Genomic DNA, 23,823 nt, shown 5'->3' on the forward strand with positions numbered 1-23,823 from the left:
ATTCACTGAGTGAAAAAAAAAAATAGTTGAATTAGAAAAATGACTGTGTGGGAGTATTATCATTAGCAATTGCTGTAGACTGGATGTTGTGTTTCCATAAAACTTGAATACTAAAACCCTAATCCCATTGTGATTGTATCTGGAGGTGGTCTTTTAGGAGGTAATTAGCTCAGGAAAGGGGAGCTCTCAAGAGTAAGACTCATGCCCTGATAAGAGAAGACAGAGGAAAGTTTGCTTCTTTATCTTCTCTTTACTAAGGATACATGAATACAAAGAAAAACCAAGAAGCAGGCCTTCTTCAGAGACCAAATCAGAAAACATCTTGATCTTCAATTTCACAGCATGCTGAATTATGAGAAAAAATTATTTACAACTTAAACCAGCCAGTCATAGCAGCCCAAACTCAGACAGTAATTACCTCCTGAATTTGGAAATGGTCTGCCTATACCTTTTTAATCTTTGATTTTGGAAAATTTATTTGTCCTTTGTATACTTCGTTTTCCACCAAAATCCAAGAATGTTATCTATATTTTCTACATATATCAATATTAAATATTATCAATAAATATTATAATAAAATAAGTGAAAACCAAAATAATAGTTGAATTAGAAAAAATTACTGTGTGGGAATATTATCATTAGCAATTGCTGTGGACTGAATGTTGTATTTTCATAAAACTTGAATACTAAAACCTTAATCGCATTGTGATTGTATCTGGAGGTGCATTTTTTTGTTTTCTTTCTAGGAGCATTAGAACACAAGTCAAAAATTAAGAATTTTATTTTCAGTTCTGTCACTTATTAGCTCTGGGCAGTTCATTTATTGTCTTCATTCTTTTTTGAACAACGTAATATTATTTTCTTGGGTCTAATTGGAATTAAATAAATTATTTGGAAGCTCACAGATTCTCTTCTTTGAGACAGTACAGAAATACACACACACACACACACACACACACACACGGATAGAGAACAAAAAACCCTAGGTCAAAAGGGATCTATTAGCCAGGAATGGGGGAGCACACTTGTATCCCCAGCAGGTGGGGAGGCTGAGGCAAGAAGACTGAGAGTTCAAAGCCAGCCTCAGCAACAGCGAGGTGCTAAGCAACCCAGTGAAACCTGTTTCTAAATAAAATACAAAATAAGGCTGGGGTGTGGCTCTCGAGGTGAGCACCCCTGAATTCAATACCTGGTACTCCCCACCCCCCCAAAAAAGGTATCTATTACCATCATTTAGAACAAAAATAGAAATAACAAACATTGATGATGTCAATCCTGGAAACAGCGAGGAATGGGATAGACTGAGGATAACTAGAGAAGACTCCATGTCTAACAGTTGCAACAGTTAGTAAGATCCATGGTTGCAGTGATGAAGGATACAAGCAATTTTTCTAATTTTTCTGGATATGTCATAAGTTAAGAAATCTATATAAAATGTCCTACTTTTCATATTTCAGTAATAAATGTGATTAAAATATCCTATGTGCATATATGAACATATCACTCTGAATTTCACCTTTATGTATAGCTATAATGAACTAATTAAAAAATAACTATAGATATTTAGAAGTCCAGTAGAGTAAAGGAAAGGGAACACAAGTAGGGAGGATGGGAGGTAAAGGGGAAATATTGGTGACTGAATTGGAGAAAATTATATTCCATGCTTGTATGATTATGTCAAAATGAATTCCAACATTTTATATAATTATACTGAATAATGAAAATGAAAAAAATAGTGGTATTTTAGCTAAACAAATATATTGTCATCCTAAAGACTACCTGTTTGTAATCCCTTGAAATTCACCTTTTTGTCTGAATTTTCTCCAGGATACCACAAAGAAGTGATTGCTTATGTGTGAAAAAAAGTATGGATGGGACCATGTTTGTTTTCCTTGGCAAATGCTTCAGCATTTGTAAAATTTTTATCTTAAAAAGTTTTTTTAAATAAATAGTACTGTAAAACTGCGTGCCTTTCCATTATTATACATTTTCTTATTCCGTTTCTTAAAGTAACATTTAGACATTTGACTATTTTCCTCCTTTTGTGTTTCATATTCCTGTCCCATCAAAATACCTTCTTCAGTTATTTTATACATCTGTTTGGATCTTTTTCATCATCCAGAACAATCTCCTCCAACATGATGGAGTCTTTCTATATTCCTAGAATTATAGAGCTACAGTGTAATAGAAGGGTTAATTTACCACATGCCACAAACCTCTGTGATATACAGTTTATGTTTGTGGAAACATCTGATTATACAGATTACATACTGCATTTTTTCAAGTTCATATTAATTTATTTTTTAGTTTTCTGAGAACTGTAATTACCAAAATGTAAATAAAAAGCATCATGATGATTACAAATATACCACTAGCATGTTAAGAGGCATGCCCTATTTCTCTGTTTCATAAGTTCTTTCTGAACCACAGTTCCCCTCTCCTTTCTTAAAAACAATGAACATATCTTAAAGTAACAATAATTATATCTTAAGTCTATGACTCCATCTGTAAAAAGAAATATGTTCCACAGTAGTCTGAACAAACTGCATGTCCTTTATAGAAGCTTCCTCTATTTTTTGCCAAGATCATTGGCGCCTCACAACATTTTTCTGAAATTACATTCTACTTAACTTCCTTATTGTCCATTCTAAAACTGCAAAAATCTTAGGTCTTAGATTATATTTTGTTAACCTATCATTTGACATCTGCTTCTTTGTCCTGGCTTTCTGGATACATATTTTCTCTTGGATTATCTGCTTTGTCATTCAATAAATAATGTAAGAAACTGAGGATATGATGTGAAATGTTGGGTGAGATATGCCATTTTCTCTTAGGCGATTTCCATGTAAAGTGTGTCAAGCTTTGTAGAGTTCAGAGCAGTACTAATAGCTTCTGCTCTAAGGGCACAGTTAATTGGAATTGTAATCCATATTAATTTAAACAGGTTATTTTACCTCCCTAATTTTGCGTTTCTATTTTGTAAAGCAGTAGTAATAAAATCATATATCATTTAGACTAAGATCTTTATAGATCTTAAGAAATGTTATACCTTGCGTACTTAGTGAATCATCTGATGCATAATAAATATTCCACACATTTCAGCCCTTGCTCTCAGTGTGTTTTTACCATCGCCTTCAACATCATCCTTGAAGTCTGGTTCATCTTGTGGACAAGTACAGAATACCACTTTTTCCAAAAACTATCCCCTTGACTATTCATCCTGACATGGTCTCTATATCCAATGTCCCAGAAATACAAGAAGGGAAAACTTCCTAATAATATTCAAAAGAGCCAGAAAGCAAACTTCTGTTGTTTTAATTTTGAGGTTTAGGCTTGATAAAATCTGGCCTTTTGCTTTCCCCAAATAGTAAAGCTGTATTAACATACTAGTGGTATATTTGTAATCAAATATAATTGATATTGTAAATATGCATTCAGGTATGGTCAAATTTTTACTGTATGTTCTATTTAAACCCAAACGTGTCATTGATATAAATTCAATGTAATTAAATATTACTTCTCTAATTAAAAATGATAACAAAGTAATGGATTATGTATGGATGAAACATGAGACATTTCAGGCCAGAGAAATCTTTTGTATTCTAGGCAAGATGCTAAATGATAGGGAAATGAAGAGAGCAAATATTCCTTCACTGAGTGCTCTGGCCTGTTGCATTTCTCTGCTTTTTCTGCCAATGTGTTTGGTCAAAAATACAGTTATGATCTGTAGTATTCCCTTTTATTTTTAGAGACAAATGAAAATTCTCTAGGTTTTGAGCTTTAGCATCAATAATAGCCTGCTGAAACCCATCTCTTCCTTCATTCTTGACATCAGGATAGCTGTCAGCCACAACTGAGTGCTTGTCAGGCCACCTTTTGGGCCACCTGATGTACTGCATTGATGACTTATTATTTTTGCTTGTATCAATTGTTATTAGCATGCTCTGACAGCAAGTGGTGAATCTAGAGACAGGCCTACAGGGGCCTCATCAGTCACACTCTGTGCTTGACAGTCTTCTACAGAAATCCCCAAAGACAAAACATATATCTGTCTTGCAATATTTTATTGCACTCCCTTAGTAATTTACACCTTCCAAGCTTGGTAATGTAAGTGGTGTGCTGAGCTTAAGCTGATGGATTTTTGTTTTAATTTCGAGCTGTAAAACTCTCTATGTTTTTCTTGTGTATTAAGCACCAGGCAGATGGTATCATCTAATTGTTTATGTTGAGCTCTTCTTCCATCATGTGGGAGAAATCCCAGAGATGTGCACTTTAGAATTTGTAGTTAAATGATGATGGATGAATAAAAGAGTGTCATGTATGCTTTGATCAGGAAAGCATTTAATTTGGAGCCCATGGCAACAAAAACATGTGAGGTGGGGCTGAGCCTGCCCTCAGTAATTGAAAAGTCATTCAACGTCACCTAGCAGTGCTTTATCTTAGCTCTTGTCACTTATTAAGAAATGATGAATTCAAGCACACAATTAGAAAAGTATTCATGACATTATCTATATTTTACAGAATCAAGCTTGTTTCCAGCAATTGGTAAACATTTTGATGGGAGTATTTATTAGAACTGTGAGGAAGGTACAAAGAATTAATCACACAACATTCTCTTTTTTAAAAATTTTTAATTGATTTTTTAACAATAAATGACAGCAGAATGCATTACAATTCGCATTACACATATACAGCACAGTTAATACAAGTAGCAGGATCTCTGCCTAGTGGTCAAGGATTTCTACAGAATCCCAGACACTAGCTTTCTCCATGACATCAGGTAAAGACATCTTTTACACTTCCTTCATTCTATGTTTATTGTATAAGAAATTAAGAGAACAGAGAAGACATCATGCTCAAGAAGAGGAATTCTGAGTAAATGTTTACCAGCTCACATTTTTACCATTAAGGTTCTTTTTTATTCCTTTGTTCTTCTTCTTCATCCCCACTTTATTTTTAGAATTATGGAATGTATGCACATGCATCATTCTGAATATGAATCCCCATTGTGTGTGTCTACTTTCAGGGAAGAATGGGGAATTTACTGTATGTAGATTCAAAAAAGGGCTAACATTTATGGAAAAATGAGATTACTGCCTGACTTTCTGATTTTATTTAACTCCTATTTCTCGTACCTTCCCACACTAAATAAAACATTTTAAATTTTTTTGGATGGAATGTGGATAAAAGGACCTATGATAAGATGGTACAGAAGTCTATCCAAAATAACTAAAAGGGGCTGGGGATATAGCTCAGTTGGTAGAGTGTTTGCCTCGCATGCACAAGGCCTTGGGTTCAATCCCCTGCACCACCACCATCACCACACACACACACACACACACACAAAAAAAAAAAAAACCTAAGAAATGTGCAAGGCAGCACAATCAATTTAAAAGTTCAGTACTTGGAAAAGAAAATGGTTTGAAATAAAAAAATTTAGTGATGATTGTACAAGATTAGCTTAGCTCAAATTTAGGAAGATGACTAGACGCAGTAATGAATAGGAACAGGTGACATCACATGGCATATGATGAGGCAGGCAAAGTGATTTAAGAGGGAAGACATGAAGAATGTAGGGAGTCAGAAATTTCATTTTATAAGTTTTTGGCTTTGGCTTTCAAGAATGAGGCAACAATTTTAAGAATATAAGCAGAATCTGAAATAGAATATCTGTGTTCATGTGTTCTCTGCAGCATTATTCACAATAATCAAAATTTGGAAACAAATGTCCCTGGAAAGATGACTGAATAGAAAAATGTGGTGAATAAATAAAATGGACTATTTTCCAGCTTTGGAAGGAGAAGAGATCCTGCCACTTGTGACATTGATGAACCTGGTAGACATTATGCCAATGTCATAAAGCTGTCACAGAAGAAAAAGTTCTATGTGATTTTACTTATGTAAAATATCTAAAATAGACAGAAATAGGGTAGTTGTTAAAGGATAAAGGGAGAGAAATGGGGCTTGCTATTCAACAGGTGCAAAGTTCCAGTTGCGTAAATGGAGTCAACTGTACAGACTCATGGAACAGCTTTGGGCCTTTACTCAATAGTATTGTAATGTGCATTTAAAATTAATTAAGAAGATAGAACTTATGTGGCATGATCTTACCAACAATAGGAATATTACAGACAGAGGTAGAGAATACATTTGAAATCCATGTATCAAAGAAAATAGATCTACCCAGAGGAAAGTTTTATATATCTACAGGCAAAAGACAAATGATTTAATTAAAACATAAGAAAGAAAATTTAAAGGAAAACGAAGTTGCTAATAAGGATAAGAAAATTTGCTTAACACAGTCAGTTATCAGAAGAATGAACATTGGAATCTCAAAAAGATGTCATTCATATTCAAGAGAATCAGTAAAATGTCATTAACTAACTGCATAATGCAAGTGATGAAGAGGACACAGGTCAAAGAAACTCATACATTTGTAATAATAAATTGAGTAGTAAATAATAATAAAAAATAAATGAGTGTGTGCATATACAAAAAGACAGATATAGTAGCTTTTAATTAATAGAAAATAATGGATAAAATATCTATCAAGAGGAGAAACAATAAATAAACTATGATGCCAACTTATATAATAGTACACAGCAATAAAAAAGTAAAATACTTAGGCTAGGAGTGTAGCTTGGTGGTAGAGCACTTGCCTAGATATATGAGGTCCTGGTCCAGCAACACAAGATTATATATATATGCAAGGTGCTGGGTTCATATATATATATATATATATATATATATATATATATATATATATATATGATCTTTAAACCTCAGTTTTGATATGAGTGTTATAAAATGGGTGTACAAATCTGTAAATTTGTCACTTATACTTAAGACTTACACATTTACGAAATATAAATTTAGTCTTAGTGATGTACTTCTGAAATATTTTAAGACTATAATTCATTTTACATTTATATATATTATAATTCATTTTACATTTATATATATTAAAAGATGAGTGCTATTTCACATTTTAATATTTTCTAAGAGAGTACTTTGTGGCTTTAGATTAAGTATTCCTCTTAATACTTATCATAATATTTAATTGAATAAGTGATTTATAAATGCATAATAACACTGCAAGTAAATATCACAATTCTGATGAATTGAAGTCAGAATTCTGCTTTCTGATATGATTCTAATGTGATTATATGATCTCCATGATTTGGGCCACTCAGTTTCTTCTTGGTAAGGTAATTTTAATATTTCTGGCGTCTATTGTAAGGTTTAATTAAATTAAATATTTTGTGATGTCAAAAATTCAGAGTATGGATCTGGGATTGTGCCTCAGTGGTAGAGCACTCGCCTAGCACTCACAAGGCCCTGGGTTCCACCCTCAGCACCACATAAAAACAAATAAATAAAATAAAGATATTAAAACAAATACAGAGTATGGGGCTGGGGCTATGTCTCAGCAGTAGAGCACTTGCCTAGCAAATGCAAGGAGCTGGGTTCAGTCCTCAACACCACATTAAAAAAAAATGAATAAATAAAATAAAGGTATTGTGTCCAACTACAATGAAACAATATTTAAAAAAAATACACAGAGTATGCAGAACATTCTTCATTTTCAGAAGTCTCAGCTTCGCCTTTACCATCTCAGTCTTATTGTCACCTGCCTCTCCTCAGTGCTGCTGGTTACCAAACAGTCCTCTAAATAATATGTACTTTCTCAGCCTCAACTCTTCAGCCACTTTCTCTAGAAGTGAGTTACTTACATGTCTTCACTTGCTCCTTTTTGCCATTTCCAGAACATTCTTACTCACTTCACTTCACACTTCTCCAAATTTGGAATCTCAGTGCCACAGATTCTATCAATTACTCTCTTCCATTTTTATAGTCGCTTCTCCTGATTTTTTGAAGACTTATATTATGATTTGCTGTCATTGTTTGCAACTTTGCCACGATCATAATTTTGGAGTTCCATTAAATGTCTTATCCTTTAGACATTTGACTGCAATTTTTCAATACTCTTGACATTTTCACGTACCATAGTTAATCAAATCCATGATCTCAGTTCAGACAATAGCATTAACCATAATTGTCAAATATTACAATTTAATCTTTTTATTCTCTAAACATTATTTTCTTTACTACCAATGCTCCAAAAAATATCTTGATCCAATCTGGATCTACAATCTCTTACAATACAAATTCCTTATATTATTCTCAATCAATTTTCCTTTACACATTTCCTCATTTCCTCAAACAACCAATCAATTGTTATGATTGCTATTATCCAAGCCAATAACATGTCTTGTCTGAATTTTTAAATATCCCTATTCCTGTTTAACATTGGCCTCACCTTCAGTCTATTCCCAGTACATGTGCAAGAATATCACATAACCAAAATCATGTCACTCATCTCTTCAACACTTTCAATAACTTCTATAATATCCCTAGTCAAAGGAAAAGTCTATTTTATGAAAGCTTACTCCTGTTTCCCACCACTACTCCACTACCCTGACCACCTGCTTATCGTTCTTCCTCTGTTAGAGCTTTACTGCAAACTGGCCTCCTGATGCTCTTTGAACACTCTGTGGATTTTGCCTACTTGTAAAACTATAATAAAGTACCACAGACTGGGTGGCTTGTAAACAACAGAAGTTCATTTCTCAGTCTTCTGGAGTCTAAGAAGTTCAAGGGTAAGATGCTGGCACATTCCATGTTTGGTGAGGGGCTATTTTCTGGTTCATAGACTTCTGTCTTTGAATCCTCACATGGTAGAAGGAACAAGGAAACTTCTTGAGACACCTTTTATAAGGATACTAATCTCATTCATGAAGGCTCTGACCTCATAACTTAATAACCTTTAACACCCTACTTTTTAATTCTACTACATTTGATATTAGATTTCAACATATGAATTTTGTGGTGACCTAGGCTTGGTCCCCGTGTTAGTTACCTTTTCATTACTATGATCAAATACCTGACAAAAACAATTTTGAGTAGGAACAGTTTATTTTGGTTCATGATTTCATTCTATGATCAGCCAACTCCATTGTTCTGGGCCTGAGGTGAGGCATCAGATGGCAGGGCATTGTTGAGTTGTACTGCTCAGCTCATAGTATCTGGGAAGTGGAAAGAAATATTGGAAGAGACCAAGGATAGGTATAGTCTGCAATGCCATAACTCCAGTGACCTAATTCTTCCAACCATGTTCCACCTAACTATAGTTACCGTCTTTCAATAGACCATTCAAATTATTAAACCATCAAATGGACTACTCCACTGATGAGGTCAGAGCCTTCACCACCCAATCATTTACATCTGAAAATTGCTGCAGTGCCTTTAACATATGAGCTTTTAAGAGACATCCCATATCCAAAACATAACAATCTTTTTTTTTTTTCTGTCTAAATCACCACTGGCTTTATACTGAAGGTGGTTTTATTCATGGATGTAATCTGGTTGATAGAAGTAACTTGGGCAATGTCTTTGTTGACAATGAGTGGAACAGAGAGACATGCTATGCTTTCCCAGAAACTCTAAGGAAAGGTTATCTGCCAGGATCACTCTAGCCTTCCCCTCTCATGAACAAATCATTAGTAAGATGATTACTAGTAAGGTATCACTATTATTAACAATCCCTAAAAATTATGGGAAGTGTTAGTTTGTGGAAGGGCCCTCTCTACTACTTTCTTAATCATTTCAGCTTAATGTAATTTGGTAATATATTGGAATTTTTTTAAATCAAAGCTTAAATTTGCATATGGAATAGTCATTACAGAAATGATAATCCCTATAGAAGTTCATGAGGTAGAGAACCAGGGAAACCTTTTTTTTTTTTTTTTTGACTGAATAAAATTGAGCAGGCACAAACTCACTCTGCAAGCCAGCTCACTGAATGTTTGATTAACTGACAACTCCATTCTCAAGATTAAGGTGTTATACAAAATTGCATCCCCACTTTGACAAAGATACATCTCCAGGCTTCCGGTAGTTATCCTGTAATTCTATAAGTGACACTTCAAGTGGATGATGACTCATCAATTTCAATTTTTTTCTAAGATGTTGTACTGAATGAAAATTAACCTAGCAAACATAATTAACATTCATGGGTTATTAATTTTTTTTCTTCAGGGAGAATGTGCTCATTTTAAAAGATTTGATTAAAACTCAAATTTCCTTAATTTGGTAATGTAAATGGAGTAGATGGAAATATTTAAATGACTTTGACATCAGGAATTCCAACGCAAAATGGTTTTCTCAAACTAGACTTTGCACCATTACTTCACTCTACTCAAGCCTATATTAAACAGCATAATTTTATATAACTAGATATTATATATTGTGTAGCTTGAACAATACATATTTATTTCTCACAGTACTGAAAGATGTTAGTCCAAGATCAAGGTGTTGGCAGTTTTGTACCCTAGTAAAATCCACTTCCTGGCTTATAGACATATGCTTTCATGTTTCCATATAAGCAAAAAAAAAAAAAATTGTCCCTAACTCCTGCAATCTTGCTAAGAGTATAGAGGTGGGATTCAGAAACATATATATACACATGAAGTACCAGATCTGGCCATACTTAAAATGCTAGCATAATAAGTTTATAGTGTGGGTCTGAAGTTAATTGGGAATATTGGTACCAAATGTTTATTCAGCTTTCAATGGCCTCAGTCATATTTCTAGTAATTTTCCCCATAATTGGATGCTAAAAAATAAAATTAGTTAAAGACATTAGATAGAATGAGAAATCATCCACCTTTGAATGAAAGAATTGTATCAGCATATTCATATTTCATGTTTCCATTGTATAAACTTTCAGTAGCGTTCTTTCCATAAATATATTGAGAGTCTGGTGAAATTATATCATATCTGCAATTACATGAAAATGTGAAGGCTGTAAAATATTACAGCAGACAGCAGGAATACTATTTTGTGCCAATTTTGCAATGGTTTATAAAAGTCATAAATATTTGCTTCAATAAAGAACTAGCAAAATCTTAACCAAATCCCTGAATACTTTTAAAATGGTACTATCATTTGAAAAAAGTTATGTCTGAATCCAGCTGACTATTGAATGCCTATTTTTCAATAATAGACATATTTGCATTATCCAAAACAGATATCCAAAAATTCCAAGGAACCAAAAACTAAATGACTAATGTCTTCAAATTTCTATTTTAGTTATAAAGGTATATGCAGATGCTCAAAATTTATTTCTTTATAGCTTATTTAATCTAAAAGTTAATATGCAACTTTTATTGTAATGTGTACTTTCTTTTTCCATTATATGTTTTGTTAAACAGTACTTTCATCCAAAATAGACAACTGAAGAAAAAATAAAAATGCTATTTCTCTTATGAATTGTTAAAACATTTAAATGATAATTAGAGGCTACTCTTCAAGGTGTTGGAGTGCACAATGCAGCAAATGACATTTGCAGTTGAATAACTGCAGTAAGAAGCTGAAAAAATAAATAATGTATAAAAGTAGCTTAAAACAGATTACAGTAGAGCAAAAGGTTTCCTGCCAAACAGCCCTGTAAAAATTGATCCTTTTAGGCTTTTGTGCTGGTATTGGATTTAAGTTTCAGACAAGGCATTTATATATGACCTTTTCCATTTCTTTTCTACACCATGGGATCAAATTCCCTATAAAAGGCATTTGCAGTAAGTATTCTTAGCTGGGAGCACAGATTGGAGGATACTAGGAGGGCAGATCAGTGTGATTATCGTTTCACTTAATCTAATGCTACTGTTTAAAAAGGACTTTGGTATATTCAAAAATAGTATATGGTTTGATCGGTATAGAACAAAGAATGTGTTTAAATCACTAAGCAGCAAGCACTAAATATGAAAATGTTCTGGTAGATGAAAACCGTATGTGGTCTTTATATTTTATTTATTATTAGGCCAAAGAATATTATTAATAATTATCATTATAAGTATTAATATTATTAATAAGGCCAAGGAAATCTACTCAATCCCTATACTAAAATGATTTTGATTCTCAAGGAAAAACTAAAGTCTTCATTCCTGTTACAACTCAGTTTCTGTACTGCAGCAGCTCTTTCATAAATACTTTCTACAAACCACAGGGAAGCATCTCACTGGGCCCACACCGTGAGTCCATACAGTAGAAACTTTTGTCCAGCAAAGTATTTGAAAGTATTCTGTAAAATCTACTGGAGCTTGTCGTGATGCCCAGGACATATGACAAATAAGGTAAAGTTTCTATCAATTTTGGTATTCTTACATGTTGCTCCTCAAGGAATTTTCATATATCAATGTTCAGGTAATACTAGCTAAGAACATGGACTCTGAAATTCATAAGACTATGTTTTCATGTTATTTTTATGTGCCTTATTGTAACACATGGATAACTATTTCATTATCTTTACTTTAAAAACTTTAACAAATAATTTGGTTCCTTCCTACTGTTTTAACATTTCTCAAAAAAATCTTGCCCAAAGATAATAAGAATATCAGTCAGATAAGAAGTAGTTAAAAACAGAAGAAAAATTTAAGCCTTTTTAACTTTTTGAAGGAGATTAAATAAAGAGATAATATGTTGTAATGTCATTTATGCTTATCTAAAAATAATAACCGGCACAATTACCTGTGAATTTATCTTCTGTCAAGCACTTTTATTAAACTATAATTTAAAATATTATGTTGCAGATGTATATGTCAGTATTAGAAAAATTATGACAATAATAAATTTCTTACATTTCTAATATATGCATGATCCAGAAAAAGAACATTTTAATTTCACTTCTTTGTCTATTCTAATTATTTATCAGGTAGATTCATCATTTGTGAACTTAAGTCATAAACATTCTCTATTCTTAGCCTTTGCTAATAGCAGAGATGATTATTCACAATATAAAGCCAGAACAAAAAATGTGTTCTGTATTGTTTTAATTTAATTGAAGTTAACTTCCTGTTTTAAATGAGAGTAACATTTAAGATTTTTTCTTAATTAAAAAAGGAACTGAAATGCTTACTTTTTAAATTTTCCCTTAATATAAGTAAAACCTATTTTTGTCATCATTCCATGGACCTTACTAGCTGCCTTTGACCAAAATTCTTAATCCCTTGGCTTCATTTTTAATAACTATAAAGTGAATACAGTCACTTTATAGTATATTCCTGAAGAGATTATTATATGGATTCAATAAAATAAACCTCAAGAGAAAATACTTAATACAGTTTCTGGGACATAATAAACAGTAAATATAGTTGTATTATTTTTAATTACTAAATAATGTAATGCTTTTTTTATAAGGTTCAGAAGAATTTTAGAACCATATATAGATATTTATGTCCAGAGAAATATGCCTTTTGTGTTAAAGTCCTTGGATTACCTAATGGTCAATCCTACCACCTGCTAGAGATCTTATATATCCAGCCATAGGGCCTTCTTATAAATACATTTGTATTATACAAAATCAACTAGTAGTTTGGCAGTAACAAATATTCCACAAATTTCAGTGGCTTGACACAGAGAAAGTTTATTGTTACTCCCACAAAGGCTACTGTACATTCAGAACACCATCTGGGGAAGAAAAAACTCATGTGTCATGCAAAATATTTATATGGCTTAGATTTAGCAGCACCTTTAGTTAATAAGTGTTCCTTTATCATTCTGTCATGTTACTGAACAAAGAGAGACAGCTTACTAGTAAGGAGCACATTTCTGTACTCATCTTTCTTTCAGGGCAGACAGAGCTTTTCTCCAAGGTGTTTGGCTGAAACACAGAATGGACTCTCAGTAAATAATAATGCTTATCACAGTGCTGAAACTTTCATGTTTCTTCAAACTTTATCAATAACATCTTTTTTTGTGAATGATTTGTAACTCATCATACATGTTTTTTAGAAAAAAGTGGGGTAAAAAGAATGCATCTTTAAAAGGCCTTGATGTTTCCCCCACTATATCCATAGCACTGCAACAATGGCCCACAAATAATAAATATGCTAGTTATTAATGGGTAAACATTAAATAAATTATAGATCCATACATACAAATATAATTCTTCTTATCTAATTATGAAATAGGGTTTTAGTTGGTTTTAATATTTATCATAAATTTTGTTATTTTCTTTTTATGTCTATTTTCTTTATGACCAACACTGAGCATTAATGCAAATGAAAGCAAAAATCAAGCAGGAGTAGCTAACCTCATATCTGACAAAGTAGATTTTAAACCAAAATTAATCAAAAAAGACAAAATAAGGTCACTTCATACTGCTCAAGTAGTCATCCAACAAAATACGATGATTATAAATATTCATGCCTTAAATGTCTACGCACCTACATACGTGAAACAAACCCTACCCATTATAAAGACTCAAATAGACCCTAATACAGTAACACTGGGTAATTTTAACAGACCTCTCTTACCAATAGAGTGGTCATTTGGATATAAACTAAGCAAAGACTCTTCAGAACTAAAATAAATATTGCTAATCAAATGGACCTAACAGATATCTTTAGAAATATTTCATCCATCAACAACTGATTTCACTTTCTTCTCAGCTACACATGGAATGTTCTCTAAAATAGACAATATTTTAGGTCACAAAGCAAATCTTAGCAAATAAAAATAAAAGTAGTGATAATTCTTTCTATCCTATTAGATTATGATGGAATGAAATTGGAAATGACTAATAAGATAAAAACATTAAATATTTAATATATGAAACTACTAACATTTAAAAGCTTTTGTTTATTTTTGTGAATATTTGAATCAAACTTTTAACATGTGTGAAAAAATAAATTAATCTTAATCATCTTAATGTACTGAGTAAATTAGTTGCAAATTATAATGGATAAAAATAAATTATAGCATCAAGAAATGAAAATTAATGGTTGAAAATGAATGGCTCCTGTTTGAGCAAGAATAAACCCTAAGCCTGAGAACAAATTACTACCAATGAGAAAATTTTGGTTTCAAGAATACCTGGCCAATTTTCTGTTTGAACAAGGTGTTTAAACAAAAATGAAAATATTTTAGCTATGTTGGATTAAAATATTCTAAACGCTGATAGAAGTCGATTTCTGTTTGGGTTGTGACCAGGAAGGTAAATATTATCTAGGGAGGCCTCCACTTTTTGATGTCAAAAGAAATCAATAAGAAAATGGTTAGATTCTGTTATAATTGTGGGTATTTGATCAATTAAAAGAAAATTCAATTGCAAACATAAAGATAAGGCAAATAATGCAGTTGCCATAATGGCAACTTTCTGTAATCCCAGAGGCTTGGGAGCCTGATGCAGAAAGATGGAAAGTTCAAGGCCATCCTCAGCAACTTGGTAAGACTTCAACCAACTTAATCAGAAACTGTCTTAAAATTTAAAAACAATAATAAAAAGGGATGGGAATGTAGCTCAGTAGTAAAGCCCCTCTGGGTTCAATCTTTAGTACTCAAAATAAAATAAACATAAAATAAAAATGGAAATCACTGGGATGTGAAAGAACATAGTGTCTACTCTAAACTATAGGAAGGTTTGTGTGGTTGGATTGTAGAGGAAGGAAGAGAGGTTGACAAAGAGACTTTATTCCCAGGAATTTGGAACTTAAGGGGGGTGAAAACAATTTAAAGTATTTAAAAAGGAAACAACATTAAAATATTTATATTTAGAGGAAATCTTATTTTTTGTAGGATATAGTCATAATGGAATTGGGAAAATAACAGGAAAACTAAGTAGAGGGTTAGTATGGTGATTTAGGTGATAGTTGAATAATACTAATTCTGTCTTTATTTAAAATGCTAATATTTTATTCAAGTGGAATTTTGCACCATTGAAAATAGCGTAAACTTTTTTTTATCTGACTGCTGATTTTTTGGTACCCTTTTAAATTTTGTGTCTGAGGTGGTTGACTCCCTTGTCTCTCTCTACTCCCTGCTCTGTGTGGACTTCATTTATGAACCCAGAAAGTACTCACTAGATTTTACTTCTCAGAATTTTCTTCAATGAAGTAAATTTCTGTAATTTATGTAAATTTCAAGTCCTCAGTATGCTTCTGAGTTTATAATCTATATTTCTAAGTTTATAATCTATACATTTTTACTACATAATTTAAGTATAAGCTTTTAAGAATAGTTATTTTTTCTCAACAAAATCAGAATGGCAAATTCGAACAACTTCATTTCTTACTTTAACATGATCAAAAATTCAGTTTGAACTTGTAAAATTGTTTTGGATCCTGTAACACCTCTTATTTTAAATGCCTTTTTATTTCTTGTACAACTTGTAGCTAAGGGAGTAGGCCTTTGATTGTAATTCATTCATTTGTGCATCTACATAAGAGTTTATAAGTTTATAAACTTATAAGTTTGTAACATAAGTTTAATTTCCTTCTAATAATTATTAATACAGTAAAATAGGCAGTGAAAATTGTTTTGACACAATATGTTGAGAAATTTTGCATTTGTTTAAGCACTAAAAATGCTTTAAGACATATCTAATGGAAAAATGTTAATAAAATATATATATTTGAACAAGAAATTCATTATTTCTTTTTTGCATATCAAATAATTTCAAATGACTGCATCTTAAGCCAAGATATTGGTATTTTTTTTATTTGTTTTACTTAGTTACACATAACAGTACAATGATCTTGACATATCATACATTTGAATCAAATGGGATATAATTTCTCATTTTTCTGAGTGTACAGGTTGCAGAATTACATTAGTCATTCAGTCACGTATATACCCACAACAACAATAATGTCTATCTTATTCTGCTGTCCTTCTATTCCCCCTCCTCCTCCCCTCCCCTCCCATCACTTCTCTCTACCCAATCTAATGTGACTCACTTCTTTTTTTTCCCCCTCTCATCACCATACCTGTATTCTGTATAACAAAGGGGGTCTCCTTCCCTCTTCCATGCAATTTCCCTTCTCCCTCCCTTCCCCTCCCACCTGTCTTCCCTATCTAGAGGTAGAGCACGAGAAGATATTGGTATTGTAGATATCTAAGTATTTGAAAATATTTAGACACAGATTTTTTATCCTATAATATTTGATGGCCTTAACTCTGGGTTTACATAGTAATTTCATTATATTTTTATTTATATATCTACAAAACTGCTAATTATTTTAATTTGGGTTGTGTCATGTCATCAAATTTATCTTAAAGTCCAACATGACAATGCAATATAAGAATCTACTTTCTAATTGACCTTCACATAACTTTTCCTATCTAGTGATCCTCTTAGTTTATATCAAGTTGAACTCCTGAGGCAAATGTATGAACTGACTAGAAGGAAGCCTAATATCCTTTAATTCATGCACTGAGAAAATAGAGGAAAAGTTGGATAAGTTTACAATAAAATGCTAAGCTTGTTTTCCTCTCAAGAGGAATAAACTTTCAAACTGAATATTAGTCAAACATCAATTCTTTAACTGTATTGCATGAGATATTTTGAGCATGGGACAATTCTAATGAAGTAGATTATTCAAAATTTTCAACCACTTATAAATCTGACTACTTAACTTTGAAAGTTGCAGAGCTATTATAATAACTTTTTATCTTAGTTTTACATGCATCTTAGAAATGTCTTTGAAACTTTTTATTGTCATTATTTCTTCCAAAATATTTCATAACTGGCACAATGGCATTTTGGCTTTTTCAGTCAATATCATTTTGTTAATAAACTTTACTAAAGTTAATTATGTAAATATATTATTTGTTGCTTGGAAACATAGATGGAGAATCTAAGGACAGAAAATGAAACCTGAACAGAGAACTGAAGAGCTATCCAGCATCAATTCGATGGATTTTTATGCATTTCTCTGACTCTAGGGCAAAATTCTTTAATATAAAGCAACAAATATATAATAGAATAGCTATAACACACATATAATGCAAATACAATAATCTCTTATTTAAATTACCAGTTTTTCAATCAACACTCATGACTTGGATGCAGCTAAATAATGTTATCTTCTCTGAGGCTATAGGGATTTTCTTAGCCAATACACATCACTATTATGTTCTCCATTCCAGTTAGAATTATTGAGTCAAGGAGGCTCATTTATTTCTCATTTGTAGATGGGAAGCTTCTACTTAAATCAGTTGTCTATCCACAGTCCACTCTTATACACCAGGCAGGCTTGAATCATATGTAAGCAAAACTTTCAATATGATGACTAAATTAGACCTCAGAACAGGCTACCTTTATAAGCATAATATTCTTAAATAATATATTCAAGTAGCTCCTTGAACTTCTAAGGGAACCATAGAAGTAATTGGTGGGTGACATTGGTTATCAGGTATTGTTGACAAGATGAGCTCTGGGGCCACTCAATGTCTCTTAAGCTGGTTAGCCTTACTTTCCTTTTCTAATATTGGGTGTTTTGTTTTTCAAAAAAGTGCTAGGGTTGAAAAAAAAACGCAAGCTTAAAATTCAATTCCCTCTCTAGGGAATTTGGAGATATTCATAAACTATTATTTTAGCTTGAATCCTTCCTGTGAAATGTATAAATCCTTTTGATCGGTTAACAAACACTTGGGAAAAGGTTTAACTTATTAAGTACAATTCTCTAATATAAAGGTTTTAAGTAAAGCCTTAATTACTCAGTGTTACTGAATTCAATATGCCTGCCACTTCAGTTTGCCCAGGGAGACAAAAACATTTTCCATTTCAGATTTCCAATGCAGCACAGCCTTATTTCATTTTCATTGTAAATAAAAGCACATTCTAATGTGTTTGTAGCTGAATGCAGCAATGTATATATTCAGCTACCTTCCATCAAATAAAAGATGTGTTTAGCCCAGACCATTATTTCTCTCATATAGAACAGAAAGTATAAAATATGCTTAAAATGAAATAAGACTTCTTTAAAGTAATAAAAACCCATAGAATTTTAATGACCATATGAAGACAGATTTTAGATAAGTCATTGGGAAGAATTGAGAGAAGAAAAAATATAGAAAGTAGATGAGGTTATATACACAGTTAACCTAGAGTACATTTCTATATAGCTTCCCCATTTACCAGGGTTATAAAAGATATTGAAACATTTGGACAGCTACAGAAAATGGCCTAAGGACAAACGTACTATGTGTATTTCAGTCATAATATCATCTGCTTATTTTATTTCCAATAACCCCTATCATAAAGGTATGTACACAACAGTCACCAAAAAGTAGTCATTAAGAGGAATATATAGATTGCTTATTCATGTTAAACATGTATGTTAATTTTTAAAAATGAAATCCTAAGTAGATTGGGTAGAGAGAGGTGATGGGAGGGGAGGGGAGGTGAGGGGAGGAGAGGAGGTATAGGAAGGGCAGCAGAATACAATAGACACTAGTATTGCTGTATGTATATATGTGGCTATATAACCAATGTGATCCTGCAACCTGTACACGTGGAAAAATTAGAATTCATACCCCATTTGAATCAAATGTATGATATGTCAATATCATTGTATTGTCATGAGCAGCTTATAAAAATAAAATAAATAAAATAAAAATAAAAATGAAATCCTATCTAAATATATTTTAACTTATGATTTAGTAAATATCAATGTAATCTACATATCATGATTTTGCTTTAGGTAGTACACTTAAATATGTATGTTAATACTTTTGAATAAGGGCTTCATGCTATGGAGATATTTTAACAAGAAAAATGAATTTGTATAAAGGAATTTTATCTGTGTTTTGTTTGTCATGATATATTTTTAAAATTCATGTTATACTGAAAATGACTCATTTTCAATGCTTAGTTTAACAAGAAGTTCTCAATATTAATGCATGGGGGATATGGAACAAAAATAGAAGAAAAAAGATTGAAAATTTGAATTAAACTCTATTTTGCACATAAATAAGAATATTATAAATATTGTATTTATATATCTTTATACTATGCCAAAAGGCATATGTGGCAGATAAAGAAAAATAAATTTTCTCCATAAAAACATAAATTCAAGATGAATGATTTTTAAAAGTGTTTTTCATTTAAAGTGTAATTGATATAAAATCAACTGAACATGTCTAATGTATATATAATCTGAAAAGCTTTAACAAGGGAATCTGTGTAAACTCCACAACAATCAAGATAATGAACACATCTGTTTTCCACAAATTCCCTTATGTCTTTAGTAATGTCTTCTCTCTTCCTTGCTCAATCTCCTTGTAACTCCCAATCCATTCCTCATGAAGTAGAACAGTTGGCATTCAGTAGAATTTTTTGTAGGTGAAATCATACAATGTGTACTCTGTTATTACTTTGAGATTCAAGTGTATGGATACATGTGATAATAGTTCATTAATTTTTTTCCTTTTTAATTAGGAAAAATTTTAATTAATAGATATTAAAGAAATCTTAAGTTTATAATTAATAGATATTAAAGATTAATAATTCAATTGAATGAGATGTTGTCTCTATTATTACATTGAATATTGACTTGTTAAACATAAATGTTGAATAATCAGATAATAAAACTATTATGAGAGGAAATGTAAAAGTATAAGTGTATAGGTTCATCAACAATCCCTTAGATTAGAGCCCCATATTAGTCCTAGAAGATTTAATACCCAAATATTGTATTAGGTAGAGGTAGGGCTTTTATATAATTTAAAAAGGATTTCATGCATGCTGCTTGAATATTTTAAAACTAATAAAGAATTTGATTTTAGCAGTGATAAAAAAGCCACCCCCCCCCAAATAAAACCCTCTAATGTTTGTGGCATTGCCTCTGCAATAGCATATTAGACTAGAAAGTTATAGGCATTCATTGTGCCATAGAAAAATATTTGTTGAATTGCACCTATAATGACTTCATATTAACTAGTTATTTACTTTAATATCATATAAGATGACTGAAAACACATTTCATTATATTCAAGTGTTGGCTTGTGAAATTTTATTTTCAAAGTCTGTAAGAGGAATGTTCTTTCAATAGTGATAAATATATTTTATAAATGCCTTGCATGTGTGTACAGCTAAAACTAGATACTTGGTGAATAAAAATCACCATATGACTGTGAAGTTCCTGACATTTTTCTGTAAATACATTTATCATAAAATGTTTAGAATTATATATAATATATATATATATATATATACTAACAATAAATTCACATATAAAATTATTAATTTACTTAAATTATTTAATATACTTTTTATACATTTATATTATAAACATTAAAGAGCCAAAGAAAGGCATTACACAGGAGTTATGGCTTTTGTTGTTTGGGTTTAAAATAAAAGAACAGAAGACTATGGAAATAAATGCAAACAGATATTTAATTTAATGCAATTACATTATTGAATGCCATGTGTTTTACACCGTCTGTTTCCAGATACTGCTCATTTAAGTAAACTAGATTCTTATAACCACTATAGAGATCAACTTTATTCAATGCTCTTCTTCATTAATTGTTAGGGACATTTCTTTTGATATCTTTTATGGGGGGCTAAGTAAGATACAGGTACTATATGTCCTTTTACTCAGTTAAATATCATAACAATACATATTAAATATTATTTCTCTTTTTCAACATAATACAAGACAATTGGACAGAAAATATAGGGAAGGACTGAGGTGAAAATCAATGTTTATTTCTGTCAAAATCCACATTCCTTTTTCTAGTCAAAGCTACAGGACTGGAGCCTGGAGTACCTAAAATGCTTGCTACCTCGTGGTCTATATTTATCCTGGATGTGTACATGTGTGTGTACACATATGTGGTACACACACACACACACACATATATATATATATATATATATATATATATATATATATATATATATAGATATATATACACATACATTTCCACTTAGAGCTATGTATGATAATCATTCTAAAAGCACTGTTTGTACTAGCCAAAAGCTGAAAAAATGCACATGTCAAATATCCTTGCATAGGTAATCTTTAAAAATCTATGCTTCTTTTTGAGTATTTTATCAGGTTATACTGCTAAGATCTGCATGGCTGTTAATTCAGGTTCCCGGACTGGGCAGTGAGGGGATGGAGAAAAGACAGACACACAGAGAAAAAGCTGGGTCTCAGCGGTTGACCACAAGCCTGGTAGGAAGGTAGTGACACAAAACAAGCTCAGCATGTATATTACATAGGTATAAACATCAAAAGGATTTATTGTGAGAAAGTTTCTTCAAAGTTAGCGGATCCAAGGTCATGAATATGAAGATCCCAATTATCAGCTTGCTCTATAAATTTTTACCCCTGAGCAGCTGGCAACTGAACCTCAAGGTCAAGAACTGAATAGCTCCTTAACTGGCACCGAACCTCCTATTGAACAGGGCATCACCATACCTACTGGGCAATCTCAAATCAACACCTTCACACAGGCAGTTTCCAAGAGAGGCATTATCACAGGATAGTTCAAGACCCATAAATCAGATGCCACTCCTGACATTATACATTTGACATCAGCCCACATTTTAGTGTTTTTATGCCACAATAAATATTTACAAATATTACAAAATGTATAGTGGTTAAGGTTCTTCAAGTATAATACAAGGGCTTCTTGTATTTTAATTATAGCTTCACTTTCTTTTTAAATTAATTTTAAAATTATATATACAGTGTAAGGCATTATAATTATTTTCTTATTACACATATAGAGCACAATTTTTCATCTCTCTGGTTGTATACAAAGGATATTCACACAAATTTGCATCTTCATACATGTACTTTGGATAATAATATCCATCACATTCCACCATCATTTCTAATCACAAGCCCCCTCCCTTCCCCTTCCACCCCTCTGCCCTATCTAGAGTTCAATATTCCTCCCATGCTCCCCCTGCCTACCCCACTATGAATCACCCTCCTTATATAAAAGAAAACTTTTGGCATTTGGTTTTTTGGGATTGGCTAACTTCACTTAGCATTATCTTCTCTAACTCCATCTATTTACCTGCAAATGCCATGATTTTATTTTCTTTTATTGCTGAGTAATATTCCATTGTGTATATATGCCACATTTTTTTATCCATTCATCTATTGAAGGGCATATAGGCTGGTTCCACAGTTTAGCTATTGTGAATTGTGTTGCTATAAATATCAATGTGGTTGTGTCCCTGTAGTATGCTGATTTTAAGTCCTTTGGGTATAGACCAAGGAGAGGGATACCTGGGTTCCATTCCTAATTTTCAAAGAACTCTCCATACTGCTTTCCATATTGGCTGCACCAATTTGCAGTCCCACCAGCAGTGTATGAGTGCAATTCTTATTATAGCTACAATTCTGACTGGAGAGAGATGAAATCTTAGAATAGTTTTGATTTGCATTTCTCTAACTGCTAGTGATGATGAACATTTTTTTTTTCATATATTTGTTGATTAATTGTATATCTTCTTCTGAGAAGTGTCTGTTCAGGTCCTTGGCACATTTATTGATTGGTTTATTTGTTTATTTTTGTTTGTTTGTTTGTTTTGTTTTGTTTATGGTTAGCTTTTTTGAGTTCTTTATATACCCTAGAGATTAGTGCTCATCTGATGTGTGAGGGGTAAAGATTTGCTCCCAAGGTGTAGGCTTCCTATTAACCTCACAGAATGTTTCTTTTACTGAAAAGAAACTTTTTAGTTTGAGTCCATCTCATTTATTGATTCTTGATTTTCATTCTTGCACCAAAGGAGTCTTACCAAGGAAGTTGGGGCCTAATCCCAAATGATGTAGATTAGGGCCTACAGTTTTCTTCTATTAGACACAAGGTCTCTGGTTTTATTCCTAGGTCCTTGATCCATTTTGAGTTGAATTTTGTGCATGATGAGAGATAGGGGTTTCATTTCATTTTGTTGCATATGGATTTCCAGTTTTCCCAGCACTGTTTCTCCAATGCATGTTTTTGGTGCCTTTGTCTAGT

This window comes from Marmota flaviventris, chromosome 4, assembly GCF_047511675.1.
Source record: "Marmota flaviventris isolate mMarFla1 chromosome 4, mMarFla1.hap1, whole genome shotgun sequence".
NCBI classification, from domain to species: domain Eukaryota; kingdom Metazoa; phylum Chordata; class Mammalia; order Rodentia; family Sciuridae; genus Marmota; species Marmota flaviventris.